The 23,763-nt window shown below is 44.1% G+C and overlaps 1 protein-coding gene and 1 long non-coding RNA gene across 7 annotated transcripts in view; one reads left to right on the top strand and one right to left on the bottom strand.

The window, feature by feature from the left end:
- Window positions 1-23,763, top strand: part of TRIM2 (tripartite motif containing 2) — a 187,252-nt gene that overhangs the window by 74,130 nt on the left and 89,359 nt on the right. The gene's annotated exons all lie outside the window — the stretch shown is intronic.
- Window positions 1,191-22,413, bottom strand: LOC115934304 (uncharacterized). 2 transcript variants are annotated; one of them, XR_004070128.3, is made up of 4 exons: window positions 22,310-22,413; window positions 20,683-20,917; window positions 18,733-18,998; window positions 1,191-1,624 (listed from the first exon to the last, which is right to left on the bottom strand). It is a non-coding gene; the product is annotated as an uncharacterized lncRNA (long non-coding RNA). The 2 variants fall into 2 exon arrangements; XR_004070129.3 differs by having other exon boundaries at window positions 1,191-1,627.

Raw genomic sequence — 23,763 nt, forward strand, 5'->3', positions numbered from 1 at the left:
CAGCATCTTTATTAATTTAAGACTGTTTAGAAGTGCTCAAATAGAAGCTGTGGATACAGGTTTTGCTTCTGTCTTAACTGCAGTAAAACGAAGTAACCTAAGACATGCTGACTTCTGGAACAAGGGCAATTTGTAGAAATATGCTGCAGGCAGTTGGAGTTTTGAGAGATGAATACGCTTTTAAACTGACATCTCTTCAGTGTAAGTGTTTTTCAGGTTTCAGAATGTCTGCTGTTTGAGGGACGCCTTTTTTAGTTTAATGCAGTCATTGGTCCAACCTAAAATATTCAGAGAGGCACAGAGTTGCTGACCTACTTATCTCTCATTAGGATGAGGACTAGCATTTTAGTACTCTCATTGCTGACCTTCGGGGATGATGACTCTGAGGACCAGGAAGCAAACAAAATGGAAAGTCTCTCAGATTAAGACTCCTGAAAAGAGAGATCTAAGACCAAAAATGTGAAAGATTAGAACAAGTTTCCTTTTAGAATGTTCTGCCCAGTCAGGTAGAAGAAAGGAAAGATAATTTTCAAGCGCATGCCCCAGTCTGCTAGCCAACAAGGATTTATTGAGCAAATACTATGTTCTGAGCCCCCTGCTTATGATGTGGAAAGTACAATAGCCTCAAAGGCAAAGAACAAGTCTTGAAGGAATTTTCAAGTCCTGGTGGTACCTTTAGGCATTAGTGAGCATCCTTCTCCCTCCTGTTCTCTGAGCTCCTCAAGTCTTTCCTCAGTGAGGAAATCAGCTCTGGCTGTGGTAGAACCCTCTGCAGTGGTTCAGCTACAAACACTTTCTGAGAGAATCAAGTTGGCCCCAACCTAAAATTTGTTTCCTTTGGCAGTGAAAGGTGTGTCGGTAAAAGGCTCTTTCAGCATTACCTGGGTGAAGTGGCATTTGCTACCTAACCCCAAGACTCTTATTCAGTGCACGGTTCTATTCCTAAAATGTCCTCTCTTCAGCTACCAGACAATTCAACAGTGGCCCTGGGTAGCGCCAAAATAACCCATCATAGAAACACTGCTTGAGGGTGAATAGTAGACAGGCTTGAGCTTTGCCTTAATTAAGAGGATGAGATCGGGTCTCTTTAATCGCCAAAATAGCCTCTCAGACTAAACAAAGACAGAACTGTCTTTTGCTGACTACATGCAATTTATTTAAATTAGTGTTGCACATTCAACGATGGTGTGGAAGCTATATTAGAAAACCACCAAATTGAATGAGTTTTCTAGGTCTTTGGTTAGGGATAAAAAAAGCATTAGCCATATTGAATGGGATTTGCATCTCGTTAGCTTGCCTGTATGTCCTCGGCTATTGGACACAATGGAGGGTGCACGTCTCTCTTTTCAGCTGGGTAGTCTGCTTCAGTTGTGATTCTCCTGGGAATTAAAATTGTGAACTGGCATGGTGGGGGAAGGGGAAGGGCTGGAACTTGTCTGACCACATCCTCCCACGCTTTTTGTAGTTCAAGATTATAATAGTTTGCCTTAGCAGCAGCAAAATCTATCTCAGTGTTTAGTACTCTCCTTGGTATTGGCTGTGAACAATCTCCTTGCAGATATTGGGCAGCTGGCTCTCCTTATTGTTCAGCGTATGTCCAGGGTTCCCTCCAATGCACTGGATTCTGCTTATGGAAGGCAAAATAATTACCATGTTAGTCCAAGAAAGAGATTATAAAAGTGAACCTCTTATGCGAGGTAAACATTTTGGATATCCCCTTCTTTAGCGTGACCAATGAGATGTCACCCACAGAAAGTGGATAAAAGGGTACCCAAATGGGCTGAAGGCCACAGGATCAGCTACTCTCTATCCATAAACACCCTTGTCAACTGTGTGGATGCTTCATCTGACACCCTGTCCTTCCTCTCCTTCCAAGTATGAATCATCCTTGTCACTCCATTTCCTTCACCACCCAAATCCTGGCCATATACTTAGTACTTCCTGAGACCTCTAGAACAGAAATACCCATGGGTCCTCAGCCACTTTACCCCATGTGTGGGTCTGATGGCTAAGATGAGCTGTCCTGAATAGCTTTAAAAGTAACTCCAGGGAGAAAAATTAATGTGGCTCGCTAAAAGATAACACTTAATCTATACAGTTTTGTAGAGGGTATTCTGGATGTTCGGATCTGGGTTGCTGCAGAAAACAAATGGCAATAACTGGGTATCTTTAGCTTCTCAATCTTAGCCAATAACGAAGCCAGCAATCAAAACTCAATTCAACAGTTACAGAATATGGTCTCCAGACTCCTGCCACCATTAAACAGAATTCTTTCTTACAAAGCTGCTTTCCATTTTATAAAAACAATGCTTTGTCCATCTGTTGTGGCACACATGCTTTACAGCAAATGAGCCTTCAATGATAAATGCTCTCTTTTGCCCCAGGTCACGCGGCAGTCATAGTCATGTATAATCAAGTGACCATTTATTTAGAGGTAGGATGAGCAGAGGCTAACTGCAGTCTTTTTGCTGTTTTTCCCTATTTTCTGCCTTCAAGTAGCAATTAGCCTTTGAGTATCCTTCATCCTTTTCCCTCCACAAATGGTGTCTCAATCTAGTAACCTCACGTATAAAGCAACCGATGACTGAAAGCCCACTCAGAGACCACAAACCACCCACTAAAACAACAGGAAAAGATCTGGGAGCCTGGAAAGGGAAGAGGTGGGAGTGAGGGTACGTGGGGCCCTGTGCAAAGTGCTGCTTTTTCTTGTGACATTTACTCTAAAGTCTCTGCTTAAGCTACAGACCTTGGAGAAGAAAGTATATTTTACTCATTTTTAACACAATTTCATTAAAGGACAAAGAAATTTGATTTCTTAGGGATTTCCTCTATAAGCATTTTTCTTGTAGTCCACATATATTGTTTCACTTAAACAAATATTCTGAATTTTTTTGTTTCGTTTGTCTTGTTCTGTTTTGTTTGAGACAGAGTCTCACTCTGTCACTCAGGCTGGAGTGCAGTGGTGCCATCTCTGCTCACTGCAACCTCCGCCTCCCGGGTTTAAACCATTCTCCTGCCTCAGCCTCCCAAGTAGCTGGGACTACAGGTCCCACGCCTGGTTAATTTTTGTATTTTTTGGTAGAGACAGGGTTTTGCCATGTTGCCCAGGCTCGTCTCAAATTCCTGACCTCAGGTGATCCGCCTGCCTGGGCCTCCCAAAGTGCTGGGATTACAGGCGTGAGCCATCGCACCTGGCCAGATTCTGAATTTTCAAACAGTATCTATTAGAAATCAAATTCATTTTTCTTGTTAAAAAGCCTTTAAACATCAAGAAGGGGAAATAATTATTAAGCATTTGCTTGGAACAGTTGAAGTAGTTTCTGTAATAGAAGGAAGACAGATTTGCCAGGGTATGAAATTCTGAATCCCATCTGCACGGAAGCTGGTTTTCATTTGTAATGCAGTACAAAATATTCTTGGCATCTTTGGGGCTTATTGCACACAGTATACTCCATGCTAAAACTAAATCTCGATAGAACTAAATACATTTCTTTCGTTAGATTTTTTTTCTAAGCATTTTCTCTTGTTCAAGTCCCTTGGATAAATGCATTCACCAAGTACTGCCAGGTCTTTCTACCTCTGCAGAGTTTAGTCTTCAATCTTCCTTATTCAACCAGTTCATTCAGCTACTATCTGTTGATGGGGGCCGAGGGGGACAGGAGTTCACAGGCTAACCCGAGAGAAGAAGGCAAGGCACATACACCCCTGCCCGTGTCCTAGATCTGTCTTTCAGTCTCTAGGGGCCTAGGCCCTGGCTTTCTGAATTTTACACATGATGACTGCTACAGTACTTACAGTCTCAATACGTTTGCCATCCACACTATTTTTTTTTTTTTAAGAGACAAGGTCTTGCTCTGCTGCCCAAGCTGGAGTGCAGTGGCTTGATCATGGCTCACTGCAGCCTTTGCCTCCAGAGCTCAAGTGATCCTCCCATCTCAGCCTCCCGACTAGCTGGAACTGCAGGTGCACGCCACCATGACTGGCTACTTTTTGTATATGTTCTGCAGGACAGGGTTTTGACATGTTGTCCAGGCTGGTCTCCAACTCCTGGGCTCAAGCGATCTGCCTGCCTCCACTTCCCCAAAGTGCTGGCATTACAGGCATAAGCCACTGCACTCAGCCCATGTTCAGTCTTAAAACCAGTAGAATTCAGTTACAAAAACAAAAAACACACCAAACAAACACTTGTCTCAGGCATAACATATTACCTTGTTGATTTATTGTACCACAGCTGGAAATATGGGGACTGTCAGTTTCTCCTGAGAACCTGGGATACTGCATGCCTTAAGGCAGATTGAGGTGACAGTATGCTATCTGTCTTTTATTTATGAAGATAACCCTGTTGACCCACCAGGATATGCTTTGTAGTTTTCTCCATCCATCCTATCAATTTTTATTAGTTATGAAATTTATTGGCCCCTGTGGCACAAATCTAGAAGAACCAGCTCACTTGGTTCAAGCCTATAATTTCATCAGCATAGCAGGTAACTAGCTGAGCTCACTTGGAACTGAGATCATAATAATGATTTAACCTCTCATTTGAGCAAGGCTTTACTATTTAAAAATCACTTTCACAGAAATAATTCCATCTTATCTTGACAATGTCCCTGAGTGGTAACATCTTAGAAGCGAGGAAACTAAGTTTCCAAGAAGTCAAGTGACTTTTCCAGTAAAGGGGGAGTCAGGACTCACACCTAGGATGTCTTTCTCACTAAAACACACGCTCAAGTATACTTGATTGGTTGACATATGATAAATGGATACAAGAATTGTGGGAAGCTCTAGAAGAAAGGATGTTTTGTTGAGAAAACAAATCTAGGAAAGTGTCTGGAAAAGTGGTTTTCAATAGAGATTGTTTACTTTAAATTTAACTCTAGACCCAAGAATATCACATAAGAAACCATTAGGGAGTCATGTGAACAAGACAATCAAGTGTCAACTCATATGATACAGACATTAAGTATAATGATGGTTCAGAAAAGAGAGAGAACACAATAAGATAACAAATCAAAGATAATATAATTGAGGAAGAGGGACTAAAGTTAGAACTTAAAGAATGTGCAAGATTTAGATGGAAGAGGGAAGTGGGAAGGGCACAATGGGCATTGGGAACAACCCAAGCAAAGGTGGAGAGTCGTTTTCCAGACAGGGATTAGGAGCCAGACACATCTGATGGGAGGAGGGACTGAGCAGGTCTAGGCAAGGAAGTCGTGGGCATTGAGGTGAAATAAGGAGGTGGAATCAAAGAGGATCTTCAGTGCCTATTGGAGAAATACAGACTTGATGCTTAGGTGCTCTAAAGGGTGGTGGCATGAAGGAGAATCTGCTCCATGCCTCTGTCCTAGCGTCCGGCTGTCCCACGCTTCCCTTGGCTTGTAAATAGTGTTCTGTGTCTTCACATAATCATCCCTCCATGCCTGTCTCTGTGTCCAAATTCCCCCTTTTTGTAAGGACATCAGTCATATTGGATTAGGGCCCACTCTAATGACTTCATTTTAACTTGATTACCTCCCTAAAGACCTACACTGTACAGGTTAGGCATCCCAAATCCAAAAATCTGAAATGCTCCAAGTCCAAAACATTTTGGGTGCTGACATGATGCTCAAAGGAAATGCTCATTGGAGCATTTCGGATTTCAGTCTTTTGGATTGCGGATGCTCAACCAGTCAGTATCTGCACATATTCCAAAATAGGAAAAAAAATCCAAAATCCAAAAATACTTCTGGCCCCAAGCATTTAGGATAAAAGATACTCAACTTGTAGTATTTCCAAATACAGTCACAATCTGAGGTACTGGGAGACATCAATATATCTTTTTGGAGGGAGGGGGACACAATTCAACTCTAACAGCCACCTTTAAAGAGTCATGAGTAGCCAGGCGAGGTGGCTGACGCCTGTAATCCCAGCACTTTGGGAGGCTGAGGCGGGCAGATGGATCAAGACCAGCCTGGCCAACATGGTGAAACCCCGTCTCTACTAAAAATACAAAAATTAGCTGGTCGTGGTGGTGCACGCCTGTAGTCCCAGCTACTCGGCAGGCTGAGGCAGAAGAATCGTTTGAACCTGGGAGGCAGAGGTTGCAGTGAGCCTAGATCATGCCACTGCACTCCAGCCTGGTGACAGAGTGAGGCTGCATCTCAAAACAATAAATAAATAATAAATTTTCAAAAATAAAAAAAATTGAGTCGTGACCGGCACAGTGAGAGGGAAAGAGGTGTTTTAGTGAGAGTGGACTGACCCCAGCATGCAGAATATGCTGGAGGGAAGGGAGGGAACTAGAGGCCATACGTGGAGGCGGGGGTGGAGAAAAGTAGGTAAAATCAAGACACATTTCAAAGGAAGAGTTGAAAAGATTTAAGTAGTAGCAATGGTAATGTGTCGTTAAGTCTAGAACATAACAGTTTACAGAACATTCCCATGTCTCCTGCCTCCTTTGTACCTGACTTAGGGGCTGAGTGGTGTCTTCAGGGTTTCTGGCCCTGGGAGAAGCTCCAGTGATGAGATCATCCACTCCAGTAAGAGTGGCTAGCAAAGGCAGCAGGGGGAGACTCAGAGCTGCAGGTGCTGAATTGGAGGTGGTGACAGAGCCGGGTGGAGCTGTCCCCTGGGCCACTGGAAACCTAAGCCAGCTGCCCTCTCTCTAGACATTGATTTGGAAGTCAAATGCATTCTAGCAGTCATCTAATCACAAGAGTGGGTGCGGTCTCTGAGTGAGTGAATGTAGGAGAAGAGCAATGGCTTGATGTTTTGGCAAATTCCTGGAGTTAGAAGATTGCTAAGAATGAGGATAAGAAGCATTTAAAGTAGAGGAGAAATGGTAAAGTTCTCTACCTCCAAAGCCAAAGAAAAAGAGTTTCCAGTAGAAGGTCGGAGGAGAAGAGGGACGACTGGGAGAAGACTTTGATTTAGCTAAAATGAGGACATGGGGAAAAGAAAGTGCCAAAGAAAGGAAGGAAGGAAGTCAGATGATAATTACAGCGTGGCAGGATTTAGAAAATGGTGTGGGGGGCTTTTATTGGAAAGTTGTGGGGTTTTCTTTTTGAGATATTGATTACTTTACTTACAGTCAAATTCACCTTTTCTGGTGTTCAATTCTGTGAATTTTGACAAATGAATATAGTTCTGTAACCATGACTACTGTTGAGATAGGACCAATTATATCACCCCCAAAATTCTTTGTTGCTGAGGTGCTTTTTTGTTTTTTTAGAGGAAACCAATGTGTATTTGAAGTCAGAAAGGAAGAAACCCATGGGAAGGGAGGAAATGATGGTGTTAAAGAGGAAAGGGTTGAAGGAGTGAGGCGTGGAGGTGGTAGGGAGGCAGGTGGGCCACTGAGAATGCTTCAATTTTGGTGGGAAGGAACATTTCCTCTCTTCCTACGAAGTAGAAGGAAGGATGGATGCATACATTCAGGGTCTATGATATCTTTTTATGGTTAATTCCAAAACTCCTGCCAGCAAAACCATTTCCTGCTGAGAGAGATGTTAAATGTTGCATTGCGTAATTTCTGCCATGGAGGTATGATTTCCTGTTGCAATCACTGTTTGCAGGAATTACATGCAAGGGGAGTACAGGCACCGGGCTGCTTTGCTTTGGGATATGTGCCCAAATCCTGCTCCAATGTAATACCATAGCAATTTTAGAACTAACAACTTTAAAATTCTTCAAAGTTAAGTGCATCTGCATCTTTTCCTGCACCATACAGTGAGAAAGCTTGGCAGCAATAATGGCTTCAATCCCCATAAATACTCCTGACAGGTGTAAATGAGTCACTGCGGAAGAGCTAGCTTCCACAGACATGTCCTTGGGGCATTATTTGGCAGAAGAGATTAAATTCTCATCATTTTATGCTCAAGACTCACAACCACTCAGAAGTGCAGTTTTCTCCTTGACATCTATGATGTCGCTTGCATCTCCCTCATCCTTGCAGTCGCGCTGTGATACAGGGGTGGGAGGAAAGAAGGTGTTGGATAGCGATTCCCAAACTGTGGGCTTCATGAGCGGGTTGTGAATCAAGTTAGTGAGTTGCAGCCAGTTTACTGAAAAATGAAATAGAATAGGAAATAGCAGAGGGCATCGGGCTAAATGTGATCTCATGCAACCTTTGTTTCAGTGAAATATATGTATCTATTACTGGACTGCAACATAAAATACATTTCTGCTGCGGATCTCAGTCACAAAAGTTTGGAAACTGAATGTAGAAGTATGCAGATCCTTTATGACCCTAGGCAGGCTACTGAATGTCCTTGTGGCTTAGAGTCATTGTCTGTAAAATGAGGCTCATAAGTTACCTACTCTGTATGGCTGTTGAGAGTGTTAAACAGAAAATGCATAGGTAGCATTAGGTGCTGTGCCTGGTTAACAGTCAATGCTTATGATGATGATTTGTTTTCCTGCCTGGATCTATAGGTCAAATTTTTATTCAATACCCAGACCTTTCTTCTGAGCCTAGAACTATAACTCAGCAGCTATTTGACATCTCCAGGCAGTTGTTCTACATGCATCTCCAACTCAGCATGTCCAAAGTTCAACTCAATTCATTGCCACTTTCTCTCTCCAATTCTTAACCTTCCCAGTGCCCTGTCCCACCCTCGAGCACACAGACCCCTCTGCTGCCCCCGGCTGTGTACTTCATATGTGGTGCTTCCAAACTGCTTCTAGTTGGTCTTCCTCCACTAACAGACATATGTCTTCAGGTTTCCTCTGCCTTGAATGCTTGTTCCACTTTTTTGTTGTATGACTCACTCTTTCCCATCCTTCAGGGCTTAATACAAATTGGTTTTCCAGTCAGAAAGATGTAGGCTTGAAGTCACTAATCATTGGTGACAGCTGTGTGACTCTGAGAAGCAAATTTCTGAAGCACTCAAAGTCAGTTTGTGCCTCTGTAAAATGGGAAAAGCTGTGCCTGCTTCATAGAGTTAAGATAATTTTTTTTTTTTTTGAGACAAGGTCTTGCTCAGTTGCCCAGGTTGGAGTGCAGTGGCATGATCACGGCTCACTACAGCCTTGACCTCCTGAGCCTAAGGAATTCTCCTGCCTCAGCCTCCCAAGTAGCTGGGACTACAGGCAGGACCTGCCTAATTTTTTGTATTTTTCATAGAGATGAGGTTTCACCATGTTGCCCAGGCTGGTCTCGAACTCCTCAACTTAAGTGATCCACCTGCCTCAGCCTCCCAAAGTGCTGGGATTACAGGTGTGAGCCATGGTGCCCCACCAAGTTAAGATAATTAAATGAATTATTGTGTGTATAGAATAGTACCCAGCACATACAGAGTAGTTAATAAATGGCTGTGATTCTTTTTCATTTTTAAAGAAGGCTCAATTCACCTCTTTCTAGAGCTTCTTACAGACCTGAATTTGTCAGGTTGTTGAAGAGCTTTGCAGTTTTGCACCAGCTATTCCTTCTGGTCAGATTACCTTTTCCACACTTCTTCCTTTGACCAAGCCCTACTCCTCCCTCAAGGCTCAACCCAAGTGTCACCTCCTCCAGGACCCTGCCAACATCCTGTGCTCACCTCCATCAGAATTCTTGACCACCTAAACTATGATACCTTCTTTCCCCCTAGATTCTAAGTCTCCTGAGGGCTCCATGTGACATACAGTTTGTCACTGTATCCAAAGCTCCCTCAGTACATGTAGGTACTTGACATATGGTCATGCAGGTACTTGACATATTGATGAAATAATGCATGCATGAATGAGTGAATGAGCAAATGGTTGTGATAATTTCCTTACTGGTGACCCTGCTTTCTCACTTTCAGGAAATTTATCCTATTAATTGCAGCCAGATTAGTCTTCTTAAAGCGGAGTTTTGTCACTTGCCTGTGCTTCTCAGAATGCTCTGATGAGTGTACTCTGCTAACATTGGCAGTTAGTGATATGGTTTGGCTGTGTTCCCCCACAAATCTCATCTTCAATTGTATTAGGTTTGTGCAAAAGTAATTGCAGTTTTTGCCATTGGAAGTAATGGTGGAAACCGCAATTACTTTTGCACCAACCTAATAGTTCCCATAATCCCCATGTGTCGTCGGAGGGATCCAGTGGGAATCAAATCATGGGGGCAGTTTCCCCCATGCTGTACTCATGATTCTGAGAGAGTTCTCTTGAGATCCGATGGTTTTATAAGCATCTCGCATTTCTCCTGCTTGCACTCATTCTCCCTCCTGCCACCCTGTGAAGAGGTGCCTTCTGCCATGATTGTAAGTTTACTGAGGCCTTCCCAGTCCTGCAGAACTGTGAGTCAATTAAACCTTTTTTTCTTTATAAATTACCCAGTGTCGGGTATTTCTTCATAGCAGCATGGGAATGCATGGATACAGTTAAGGCCATCCCCAACATGGCTTCTATTGCATGTTCTAGCCTTTTCTTCTACTTATCCTCATCTTGTACCTCATACCATGGAAAACTAGGCTCCTTACTCCTTCACTGTGCCCCATACCTCATTTCCTTGTATGCCTATTCATGCTGGCTCTTTCTGTTTAGCCCCACAAACCCACTAAAGCCCTCTCAAATGCTACCACATGACAATTCTAGAACCTTTAGTGATCTACTTTTTTTAAACAAACAGTAGTAGTTGTCCTCAATTCTGCTTTGCATCCCACAGCAACCCACTATGGGCTTTTCTTGTGGAGAAGATTGTCCTTTATATAGCAGTTTCTTTACATACTTGTTTTTTTTATGGCAAGTTCTTTGAGTCTGAGGATTGTGTCTTTTTCTTTTCTTTTCTTTTCTTTTCTTTTCTTTTCTTTTCTTTTCTTTTCTTTTCTTTTCTTTCCTTTCTTTTCTTTTCTCTTGAGACAGGGTCTCACTCTTGTCACCTTGGCTGGAGTGCAGTGGTACAATCACAGCTCACTGCAGCCTGGACCTCCTGGGTTCAAGAGATCCTCCCAACTCAGCCTCCTCAGTAGCTGGGACTATAGGTGTGTACCACCATACCTGGCTAATTTTTAAATTTTTGGTAGAGATGGGGGTCTCACTATGTTGCCTAGGCCTGGTCTCAAACTCCTAGGCTTAAGCAATCCTCCTGCCTTGGCCTCCCAAAGTGCTCATGTAATATGCATGAGCCACCTTGCACAGCCAGAGGATTATGTCTTAAACATCTTTGTAAACTTACAGTATCAAGGACATTACATTGCTTGTCATTTCTCATAAGTGTTTGAGGAAACAAATAGAATTGAAAATCAGCTAGATTTGGTTGTGCTTTCTGCTTGCTAATTTAACTTTTGGGGGTTGGGGTGTGGGAAATTAAGGTTTAACTTGTCTTTTGACTCTTAAATATATTTCTTCTACATGCAGTTGGAGCTGGAGTTGCTACATTTAGCAATTAGGCATGTAAATATTAGTACCATATTATAACCACATTGTTGTAGGCATTTTTGATTAATTGATTATTAATATTAATTTTAGAACTAATATACTTTTAATGCTATTGTTTATGGCTCTTAGTTACTTAGGAGTGTGCATACTAATAAAAAAAGAGTCAAGAGGCCAGGAGCAGTGGCTCATGCCTATAATCCCAGCACTTTGGGAGGCTGAGGTGGGCGGATCATGAGGTCAGGAGTTTGAGACCAGCCTGACCAACATAGTGAAACCCTGTCTCTACTGAAAATATAAAAAATTAGCCGAGGTTGGTGGCAGGCACCTGTAATCCCAACTACTCAGGAGGCTGAGGCAGGAGAATCACTTGAACTCAGGAGGCGGAAGTTGCAGTGAGCTGAGATTGCGCCATTGCATTTCAGCCCAGGCGACAGTGCGAGACTCTGACTCAAAAAAAAAAGAGTCAAAATATATGAAATGTGAAAATGTAAATACATAAACACATTGATGAGTGGTAGTTGTATACATACATACTTTCTACTTTATCAAAGTCAGGACATCTATGAATGGTTATACAAATGGTTATACAAATATTATACAAATATTAAAACTTAATTGTATCTTTTTTTCAAAAAAACAGAAGGTCCATTGGTAGTATGTTCTCCTACTCCCTCCCTCTGTGACTTACACCTTCGCTAGTCATTGGAAAGCTTCTGTGGGAGTGTGTGGTAAGTGACCTGCCATTGTGGGGAGTGGCAGTGGCATGACCTCAGGAGCCAGTTCTGAGTCCAGGTGAACCAAAGCTCAGTTTCTTCCATCTTTGAACCTGAACCTCTTACCTCCAAGAAAAAGGGCCCAGGAAGTTGGGCCTTCTTGTTTATTTGTCCTTCTGCCCCTCTCCCTATCTAACCCCTGGGTAAGGGTGGGCCTGAAGGTGATGGTGACAGTGGCTTCTGTGTGTGTCAGTCCACCCTCCAAGCAATGCTTAGAAACCAGTCCATAAGCCAATTAACACATCATTTTTAGGGCAGTACATGTTTTCATTAAGTACTAACCTCCAAATTAATAAAGCATGACACATGACATCACACATTTCACAATTTGTACTCAAGCGAAGTTCATAGAGGTAAAGGTAATGAATTAGCAGTTGTGAAAAATCACATATTCCTTTACTGGAGACAGGAGAGACATGTAGAATATATTGGCAATGACCAAAAATTGACTTCTAAGTACTTTTGAGGTTGGCCCTGGGAAGCATCGTATGAATCTCTGGCAAGGGAAGAAAGGACTGACTCCAGGGAGAGGAAAAGCATGTATAAAGGTATAATGGTTTAAGAAAGAGAACTGGAATAACCCAGGATTCTCTGGAGGCATAGAATGAGTGCATTTTAAGTCTTTTAAAGAAGACTTGTTGGAAGGCAACAAGCCTGGAGCCAAGAAATATAGCGATTCCAGCTCCAGTCGCATGCACTAAACCTGCTGTGCTTAAATGTCCTGTGATTGGGTCATGGAATTGCAGCACGTCCAGCACTTGAAGAGGTTTGGATGCTTTAAGTCACTGCAAGAGGCCAGGAGATGGGGTCACAGAGACAGAAGAGACAGACTGTCTTGTACAGAAACCTAAGGGCTCTCTATTATGGACTGAATGTTCATGAATCCCCCCAAAATCATATGTTGAAGGCTTAACCCCACTGTGACGGTATTTGGAGATGGAGCCTTTGGAAGGTGATTAGGGTTAGATAAGATCATGAGAGGTGGCTGAGGCCTTGTTGACAGGATTAGTGCTCAGTCTCCTTAGTTAGAAAATAATTCTGGCGGCCGGGCGTGGTGGCTCACGCCTGTAATCCCAGCACTTTGGGAGGCCGAGGTGGGCGGATCACGAGGTCAGAAGATCGAGACCATCCTGGCTAACACGGTGAAACCCCGTCTCTACTAAAAATACAAAAAATTAGCCAGGCGTGGTGGCGGGCACCTGTAGTCCCAGCTACTCAGGAGGCTGAGGCAGGAGAATGGCGTGAACGTGGGAGGCAGAGCTTGCAGTGAGCCGAGATTGCGCCACTGCACTCCAGCCTGGGTGACACAGCGAGACTCCGTCTCAAAAAAAAAAAAGAACTCTGGCTTTGATAGAATTGTTTTGGAGATTTTATCATAAAGATAGTGCTCTCTCTCTCTCTTTGCCTTTCTGTTATTTTCTTTCTATTCCTTTCTAACTAAGAAAGAAAGTTATCCTCTATTTGTAAGTGTTAAAGAATGCAACCACCATGATACTGCTTCACATCCCCTTTAGTGTAAAAGTGCCTTGTGTCTAGTAAGCGGTTGCATCATCATTGCATGAAAGTGGAATAAATGAATGAATACATGAATGTTAGAAGTAAGTGGCCTGCACCAGGTTTTCTTCTCGTTCTGTCTTCTTCTCTCTTGCCTTTCTTGTTCTCCTTTCTCTTCAACATATAACATCTTTTATTAGGTATATACATGTCTCCTTTGTTCATCTTTGTCTTAATAAGAAACAACATTTTCGAACGATATGAAATGTCTATGCATGACAGCATCCTAACTTTCTTTCTTTCTTTTTTTTTTTTTTTTTTTTTTTTTTTTTTTTGTGAGATGGAGTCTCGCTCTGTCACCCAGGCTGGAGTGCAGTAGCGTTATCTGCAACCTCCGCCTCTTGGGAGGCAGGCTCAAGCAATTCTCCTGTCTCAGCCTCCCGAGTAGTTGGAACTGCATCCATGTGCCACACACCCAGCTAATTTTTCTATTTTTAGTAGAGAGGGGGTTTCACCATGTTGCCCAGGCTGGTCTCGTACTCCTGGGCTCAAACAATCCACCCGTCTCAGCCTCCCAAAATGCTGGGATTACAGGCATAAGCCACCACGCCTGGCCAGCATCCTAACTTTCTGCAGCAGTAAGTAGGATCCCTAATAAAGGCTGAATATCATGCTCATACCCAAATTCCTTACTTGGTTTAAATACAAAAGATTATCGCTGCCAAAGTGTTCATAAGAATTGGTAGACTATGTTTGAAAATGTTTTCCTTTAATAATATTGCAAATACCTGAAGCCAGGCAATAAAAGTAAGACACAATATCTTATTTGGTAGTGTTTTCTTTTCAATATTGTTTTCAGACTGCCAGTTGGAAGGAAGAGGTTTTGTATCACAGTTTATACTACATATTTGCATAAGCAGTAAATATTTTTCTCCTACTTAAAACAAAAATCAAATAATGTTTAGTAATTAGACTACCTTCAGCCACTGTGAAAGGACTTAGTTTAGGGTAAATGGTGTCTTTTCCTACACTGCTTCTACCATCAGTAGAAGGTTACTACCTATGCTTCTAGGGCTCTCCAGATTTTAACAGCTCATGAATTCAGAATACATGAAAAAGCAAGAGCAAACTACAGAATATCTAAACAGTTGTTTTAATTTTATTACTTCCAGTATTTTCATGTATCCAATAACCATATAACCATGTAAATATGTTATAAAGCATACCTCAGTGACTGGAGGAGAATATTTTCAGTAAGTATGTTAAAATCATTTCCCTGGCCGGGCATGGTGGCTCACGCCTGTAATCCCAGCACTTTGGGAGGCTGAAGCAGGCGGATCACAAGGTCAGAAGTTCGAGACCAGCCTGATCAACATGGTGAAACCTCGTCTCTACTAAAAATACAAAAATTAGCTGGGCATGGTGATGCACAGCTGTAATCCCAGCTACTCCGGAGGCTGAGGCAGGAGAATCGCTTGAACCTGGGAGGCGGAGGTTGCAGTGAGCCGAGATTGTGCCACTGCACTCCAGCCTGAGTGACAGAGCGAGACTCCCTCTCAGAAAAACAAACAAAAAAACCTTTTCCTGTAGAGTATGTGTCACTCTTAAGTAGGTTAAGATGATCTTGCTTACACCATTTTCCTAACAGATCCCTTCTACAAGAGCTCAAAGGGATCTTTAGCTGATGTCCGATCATAACAAGTAGTTCTGAGGTGTTTCACAGGAGTACCTGGTCTAGGAGGCTGTGTTCCCCAGAGCAGCATTGATCACACAGCTTTGGCTAATGTCTAGGCAGGCTGGACACCCAGTCCTTCCTCATCGCACACTGTTGGAAGCCATGTGCCAAGACTGCATTTGTGCTGCACCATCATTGGGGGATGGTCCTGCCCCCTCCCCAATGGAGGTCACAGGTTTGTGGGCCAGACACCTCTAACTAAACAAACAAATATTCCCTTACGAACTGTGACAACTGCCGTGAAGGAGTCAAATAGGGCAGAGTGATACATAACAAAGGGGCACACCCACTTAAGTCAGGAGGGTTAGGAAGGCCTCAGAGAGGAGGCAGCATTTGAGCATGTAAGCAGAGAACCCAGGGAGCAGGAGGAACAGCAGGGCTAGGAGGAGCAGGAACCTTGCATTAAGAGAGCCTCGTTGCTCATGAAGATCCATTCATTTAGCCATGAACTAAAACAAGGCGGCCTCCTTTTCTGAACTTATCTCAGAATTTCGACCTGAGGAAACGGGTGCACAGATTCTTGAAAAGCCAGAAACAGTACAGAGAGAATGGAGGAGAGGCCACATGTATGCCGGATAAAGGTCCCAGGATGCTGCTAGGAGAGCACTGGCCATTAGAGTAAACAGAAAAATAGAAATGAAACCTGTTTTTATAATGAATAACTTTTATAGTCTAAGTTTAAATGAAGATTGGGTTTTCCCATTTCTGGGGGCAAACAAACATGTGTTAATAGCTAATTAAAAATAGAATGGGAATTCTACTGAGGCCCATTATGGAACAGGGGGCAGGCAAGGTGCTGGAACATGATGGCCATCTGATGCCAACCACGTGGGTCCTTTGAATAAATCTGTGTGCTTTTATCACTTCACCCTGCTCACCAATTTGACCGGATTAAAAGGCTTCATAACAGTCTTCACAACTGCTAATGATGTAACTCCGCTCTTACATGTTTATTTTAGTGTTGGATTTTTATTGTCAAGGTCAATCCGAGGATATGCGGATTCTTAACTACACAAAGTTGGTACTTAGCCTTGGTCTATTTTGTCTTGTATCTTTTTTTTTTTTTTGCTTTCCTATTCCCAGGAGTCTGCCTTCTCTGTGAATCCCCCTCTAACAGGATGTCGTGGTTTATTTATTCCCTGCCCTTTGCCATGTGGATGGGCGGATTTTTAACCTTTTAGTACCACAATCCTTTGTGGTAGGTTCCTGTTTCTCTGCTGTCTTGGGAACTCCTGCTGTTCGACCTTGGTGTTTGCATATTTATAAACTCTTAACCATTAACTCTTCAAGCAGACCAGTGCAGCATGAGAGCTATTTGCTATTCCTCAGCATCGTTTTCTAGTCTCACTTAGCAAGACCTTTGCTTGTTGTATTTCCATTTGTGTCTGTTGTGGAACAGGCTCGACAGAACTACTGAAATTGTAAAGAAACTCAGGCAGCCTGCACAGACCTCCAGCTCCCTGGGTCTGCCTGTAAAGAGAGGACGCCAGGGCAGATGGAGAGCAGCAGGCATTCGGAGTCAGGCCTGAGATCTGCGAATGGCTTTGCCACTTGCTGGTTGTAAGGCACGGTGGGGGCTGGGATCAAATCACCTCCCCAGCTCTCTGTTTCTTTGTCTATACAATGGTGATCAAACTGGATATGTCCACTGAGCACCAGGTGTCCTGAAGAGATGGGCGGGGGTGGAGGCAGCATGAGTGGGAGGTGAGCATGTTGGCAGGGGCCCCAGGGCCCGGGCAGCTCTCTAGAGAAAGGATTTCATGGCTTTAAAACCACAGGACTCTGTCACCTCCAAGGTCCTTTCCAACTTCAAACACACCTCTGATTCTATGAAAGGATGACAGTCTTCTGCCTTCCTGCTTCGTTACTGGTGGAGAGGCCCTGCCAAGGCAAGCAGGGAAGTGGACTAGGAGGTAGGCCTGAGGCTAGGGTGGAGCCCCCCAAGCTTCCTATCAGCACCACCAAACTGAACTGAAGCCTCCCACACAATTGGAAAGTGATAGAGAAGGTGATGGAGTTTATGCCCTTGATTCAGGTTGTTGGGTTTAAAACTGAAGATCCATATGATGGGGTGACTCTTTTCGTTGAGAGAGTACCAGTGCTGTGCCATGTGGCAGGGCAAAGACGAAGAGCAGTGCCAGGTTCCTTGACTGTGGGCAAAGCCCACAGGGATGGGGAGCACTGGATGCAGTTACATCCTTGCTAGATCCCAGATCCTCACTTTTTGCTTTTGACAGAAGTCTAAGGTAATAGACTTGCTTTCTTTCCTCAGCAGATAGTAGTTAAAACCAAGTGGCAACCTGATAGGCAGCCAGCTGGTTATCTATGACTCAAACTATTAAGGATGGAGACACCTGTACCTAGGCCATGTTCTTCCCAGAGGAGAGTCCTTACTAAGTCAGAGGGTGTTATTGTGACATCTGACCTTGAGGACAGTTCAACATGTCAATCAGGCTAGATAAGCAAATTCTTTATCTAGTAAAAATGGCTAGGCATGGATAATATGTGGTTTCTTATTCTCCTTCTTCCTCCCCCTCCTTTTTGTTTTTTTTTTCCCCTTGAGACAGGATCTCTCATTCTATTGCCCAGACTGGAGAGAGAGCAGTGGTACAATCACTGCTTGCTGCAGCCTCAACCTCCCAGGCTCAAGTGACCCTCCTGCCTCAGCCTCCCAAGTAGCTGGGACCACAGGCATGCGCCATCACTTCCTGCTAATTTCTAAACATTTTTGTAGAAATGGGGTCTCCCTATGTTGCCCAGGCTAGTCTGGAAATCCTAGCCTCAAGCAATCCTCTTGCCTCAGCCTCCCAAAGTGCTGGGATTACACACATGAGCTACTGTGCCGCCTTCTTCTTCTTCTTCTTCTTCTTCTTCTTCTTCTTCTTCTTCTTCTTCTTCTTCTTCTTCTTCTTCTTCTCTTCTTCTTCTTCTTCTTCCTCTTCCTCTTCTTCTTCCTCTTCTTCTTCTTCTTCTTCTTCAATTAGAGAGGAGGCCTCACTATGTTGCCCGATCTTGAACTCCTGGGCTCAAGCAATCCTCCTGCCTCAGTCTCCAAAGTAGCTGAGATTACAGGTGTGTACCACTGCACCTAGCAACACATAGTTTTTTGAAGATGTCCACGAACAAATTTGATTCTTGGAATGGATTTATAAGAAAGCTTTGCATTTCCTCTGGGTCGAGGGAAACAACTTTATTAATTGCAGTGTCTTTGGAACAGGTACATATTTTAATATTATTAGAGAAAGAATTTCTGGCCTGCAAATAATTGGATATGAACTAGAGAATAAATATCTTCCTACATTGCAGGAGAAAGTAAAACATAACATCCTGTTTCTATCCACAGATACTTAAGAGGGAAAGGGAGAAGGAAAGGAAAGAATGGAATTGGGAATTATACGGCATAACTTGGGATACCTGTTTTACAGCTAAATCATTTGTGATCTGATTTCCATGTTGGTGGGACTTGGCTTGTTTCTGGCAGGTTCCTCCTGCCTTCCCTCATTTTCCCCAGCTTTCTTCATTCATCACAGGTTCTTTTTTCTCCCATCTTCTGTGGGTAAAATCTAGGGGGCTTGTGACCCTCTGAGATGGTTCTTGCTGCACGTGTCTGTGCACAGCATTGAGAAGCAAAGTACACACACAGTCAGTTCTTGCACCTGTCAGGAGCAGCTTGCCTCCACCTGCAAAACACAGGGTGATCATGCGTCTAAGGAACTGATTATCTTTTCCATTTCTTATCTTCTGCACAAGCCAATGGTAAGTTCTGTTTACTTACTTATCTTGGCTTATGCACAAGTAAACTGTAGGTATTGTTTTTCATTTACAAGGTTTTTGCTATCCTTGGGTTGGTTTATAATGTTGTTAGTCAGACCAGGTTGTGTCTTAATGTCCAGACAGTGAGTTAGGGTATTACAGACCCACCAACTGGATTTTCCTCTGAAGCAAAATCTATGAAAGGTGTGTCAGCCATTTTGTTAGGCTTGAGCAGGGGTGGGCAAACTATGGCCTGTGAGTCAAATCTGGCCCACGGCCTGTTTTTGTACAACCAGTGAGCTAATGATGGTTTTTACGTGTTTAAATAAAAATAATTTGGAAAAAACCAACAGAAAAATAATATTCTGTGACATGAGAAAATTATTTCAAGTTTCAGTGTTTATAAATATAATTTTATTGAACACAGTTATAATCATTCCTTTACCAACTGTTATTTATTTGTTTGTTTATATACTTATTTATTTTGAGACAGGGTCTGTCTTTGTTGCTCAGGATGGCAATGCATGGTGCAATCACAGCTCACTGCAACCTCTCCTCCTGGATTCAAGCGATCCTCCCACCTCAGCCTCCCAAGTATTTGGGACTACAGGTGTGCACCACCATGCACGGCTAGTTTCTTTGTATTTTTTGTAGAGACAGGGTTTTGCCATGTTGCCCAGGCTGGTCTCAATTTTCTGAGCTCAAGCAATCTGCCTGCCTCAGCCTCTGAAAGTGCTGGGATTACAGGCATGAGGCACCACACCCAGCCCCTTTACCTACTGTTAATGGCTGCTCTAACACTACAATAAAATTGGGCAGTTGCAACGGATACTGTATTGACTCACAAGTCAATAAAGTGTTTGCTATACTGGCCCTTTACAGAAAAGGTTTGCTGACCTCTTTGCTTGTATAATTAAACAGCAACAATAGTTCACATATTTTGAGTCTTCCTATGTGCCAGGCAACGTGCTAAGCATCTTTTGGGCATTGTTTAATCCTCATAACAACCCTATAAAAAGTATCTCTTTTAAAAAGTAAAAAGTATCTCTTTTACTTTTTACAGATGAAGAAAAGGAGGGTAGGAGAGGTGGTGTAATTTGGCCAAAATCACACTGTTGGGCAGTATCAGAGCTGGGATTTGTACCCACATTTGTCTGATTCCAGAGCCTGGATTCTTATCCACCACAGAACACCAACATGCCTGTATTTCCTAGGTGGGTCTGAAGTAGAGGCCACAGATAAAAATTGTTAATTGTCTGAAGCTTAATTAACTTCTGTTTCAAGTAATTTAGTTTATTATTTGAGATTTAGTATCTGTCTCTCTTATGAGAATGTGTACATTCCTTAAGGATAGTGACTATCTGTGGCTCCTAACACAGTGCCTAGCACATAGTAGAAGCTAAGTTAAAAACCTGTTGAATGAAGTGGATAGGGAGTAGGAAAGAGGGTGGGAGAAAGGGGGAGGAAGAATGGAGGATGAGAGACATTATCAAGGAAGAGTCAGGGTGCCTAGCATTGGCCCTAAGGTCATGGATGGCTCTGCTTGGCACTGGGCTCACCCTGACCAAGGGCTCACAGGTCCAGGCACAACACCCTCGGGTCAGGCCTCACCTGACCGTGCACACATTCCATCTGCTGCTGCTTGACTTCTATTCTTCCGCCCTTGCTCTTCCCCTCTGCCTCTGGTGGCCTTGTGGCTTCCTGGCACTGGTCCAGATGCAATGCCAACCTTGAGAGGCGCATCAATGTTTGTTTAGAGTGCATTCATTTGGAGGAGGATGTGGAAGTGAGGCCTCCCGTTCTCATGTCCAGAGACGATGACTTACATCAAAAGGCAAAACTGACGCTGGAAGGGGACCAAAAGGAATCATTTCTCTTCTGATCTTTTTAAGAAGGCTGCTGGCTCTAAGGGAGAGATACCGACCGGCCACTGAGGACTCATTTCCACAGGCCGCTGACCAGCACAAAAGTCCAGGTTTCTTTCTCATGAGAACCAGTGGCAGGTAGGCATGAACAGACTCTCTTCCTTCCTGGGACTGGCCTGGGACTAGAGTTAGTGTGAGACCTCAGCAAGAGTAACAAAGTAGCACTGCAGCCTCTCAGCTGTGTCAAAACCAGCAGGGAGACACCAGTGCTAAGTGGGTGAGGATGCAGAGGGAGGCTGTGTCCAGCCTGGTGTGATAAAAGTGTCTAGGCACCAGGCGCGGTCACTCACGCCTGTAGTCCCAGCACTTCGGGAGGCCGAGGCAGCCAGATCATTTGAGGTCAGGAGTTTGAGATCAGCCTGGACAACATGCCAAAACCCCGTCTCTACTAAAAATACAAAAAAATTAGCTGGACATGGTGGCACATGCCTGTAATCCCAGCTACTCAGGAGGCTGAGGCAGGAGAATTGCTTGCACCCAGGAGGCTGAGGTTGCTGTGAGCTGAGATAGCGCCACCACACTCCAGCCTGGGAAACAGAGTGAGATTCTGTCTCAAAAAAAAAAAAAAAAAAAAAAAACTGTATAGGCATATCTCTTCTGATTTTGCATGATTCTGCTCGCTATCATTTATTGATGTATTTTATTTGGCTTATGAAAAGGTGATGAAGTGTAGTGTTTTATTAAACTATTCCTATGTCCAAAAAAACCCCACAGATGCTTACTGAATCCTTAAATGAGCCCAGCTCCAGGAGTAAAAAAAGTGAATTATCAGTCATTTCTAAAGGAACTCATAAATCTAGTAGTGGCCATAATAATGATAGTAATAATTTATGTTCTGACTGCTTATGATGCATCAGGCATTGGATCATGTTTTTTTGTTTGTTTTTTTTTTGTTTTTTTTGTTTTTGAGATGGAGTCTCGCTCTGTCCCCCAGGCTGGAGTGCCGTGACACAGTCTCTGCTCACTGGCGCGTCCGCCTCCGGGATTCAAGCGATTCTTGTGCTTCAGCCTCCTGAGTAGCTGGGATTACAGGCGCCTGCCACCATGCCCGGCTAATTTTTGTACTTTTAATAGAGACAGGGTTTCACCATGTTGGCCAGGCTAGTCTTGAACTCCTGAGCTCAGGTGATCCACCTGTCTCGGCCTCCCAAAGTGCTGAGATTACAGGCGTGAGCCACCGCGCCCGGCCTAGATCAGGTTCTTTACATAGACTAAACAAACCATTTCCTTCTCCTAACAACGCTATGTAGTCAGTACCCTTGTCATCCCCCGTACACTTGAGGTAATTGAGGAATACAGGTTAAATTACTTACCTAGGGTTATACAACTTTTAAGTGGCAGGGCCAGGATCCAAACCCATTCTTGGCTCTAGAGCCCATCCTCTTCTCCACTATCGCACCTGAGACTTACTGTGTGTTAGGCATGGGGCTGACAGTGACACACTGGATCATTTAATCATCACAATGGCATTAGGAGGTAGCATTTTACAAACGAGCTAACAGACAGGCAAGGAGCAACCTGCAGATAAAGCAAATCCAGATATGTCTCCAGAGCCCGTGCCTTAATCGCAGATGCATTCTGACTTTCATCATAGGATTCTAATCGTGGATGAAAGTGACCCTGAGTTGTAGTGCCAGGCAGGTTGCTTAGGAAAATACTCTTCTGGTAACATGTTGGAGGGGCAGCCTTCTGAGGATGGTGTCAGATTCCCCTGTCCTCTGATTAGCTCCCTCTGCCAAGGTGCCCAGGCTCCTACTTCAGTGTCACCTCCAGGTTTCAAAGCATGGAAACCCAGGCATGTTACTCGGAGAAAGTCCCACCCCCAGCATGGGCGCATCGGCTCAGAACCCTCCAGGGTTAGCAGGCAAAGAGCTGTCGACCCCGGACACGGGAAAAGGCCACAGTCGGGAGAACCCCTGTTGCTGGAGGGCCAGGCGGGGGCAATCCCCAGGGCTCCCAGCTTTTAATGCTGTCACCGCGGGCCTTACTCCCTCCTCTTCCCCACATCGCCACCACTTGAATCAGTTCTTTTACAAAGTGGTTCTGTTTCCTGGTGAGACAAAAAGGTCAGAAAAGGAAACCTAGAGGGGGTGGGGGAAAGACAGAGGTTCCGAATACCGGCGCGCAATCGCCATCTGGGTGGAGGGGACCCGCCTTCTTTTCTTCCGCCTGAGCGCAGCTCGGCTCCCGCCTCGGGGCGGGGCCTGTTGCTATGGAGCCCGGGCCCCCGGCAGAGCCTGCGGGGTGAAAGCCCTTAGGGCTCCGCCTGGCATGCGTGGCCGGGGCTGTCTGAGATTTCCCCAGGTCGGTGGTTATGACCGCAGGATGGAATCGTAGAGGTCGGGTGATTTGGTCAGCAGAGAGGAACATTTGTGAGGTTCTCTCTGAATTACATGTTGGTCTAAAAGTAATCCACTATCTGGGACCGAGAGGAAAGAATGTGTGGAAGAGGCAGGCATTATTAGCAGCGCGCCCGCCTCGGCCACCTCCCTGCTCCCGCCTCGGCCACCTCCCTGCTCCCGCCCCGGCCCTGGGGGCCTCTGTTCAGCCTCCACCAGCTCAGTCGCCCACGGAGACTCCCGAACTCTTAAATCCCAGCCCTGTAGTCAAAACCACTGCATTAATTAAACAAGGTAAACTGGTGAGGCAAGCAGGAACTTGACACCGCCTTGAATTTAATTGTTAAAATGAGAAGTGTGGTAATGGAGCTCTGCTTAAGAGAAAAACAATACTTGATACCGATGTGCACATCGATGTGGACACGGAT

This window comes from Gorilla gorilla, chromosome 3 (genome assembly GCF_029281585.2).
Source record: "Gorilla gorilla gorilla isolate KB3781 chromosome 3, NHGRI_mGorGor1-v2.1_pri, whole genome shotgun sequence".
Lineage (NCBI taxonomy): Eukaryota > Metazoa > Chordata > Mammalia > Primates > Hominidae > Gorilla > Gorilla gorilla.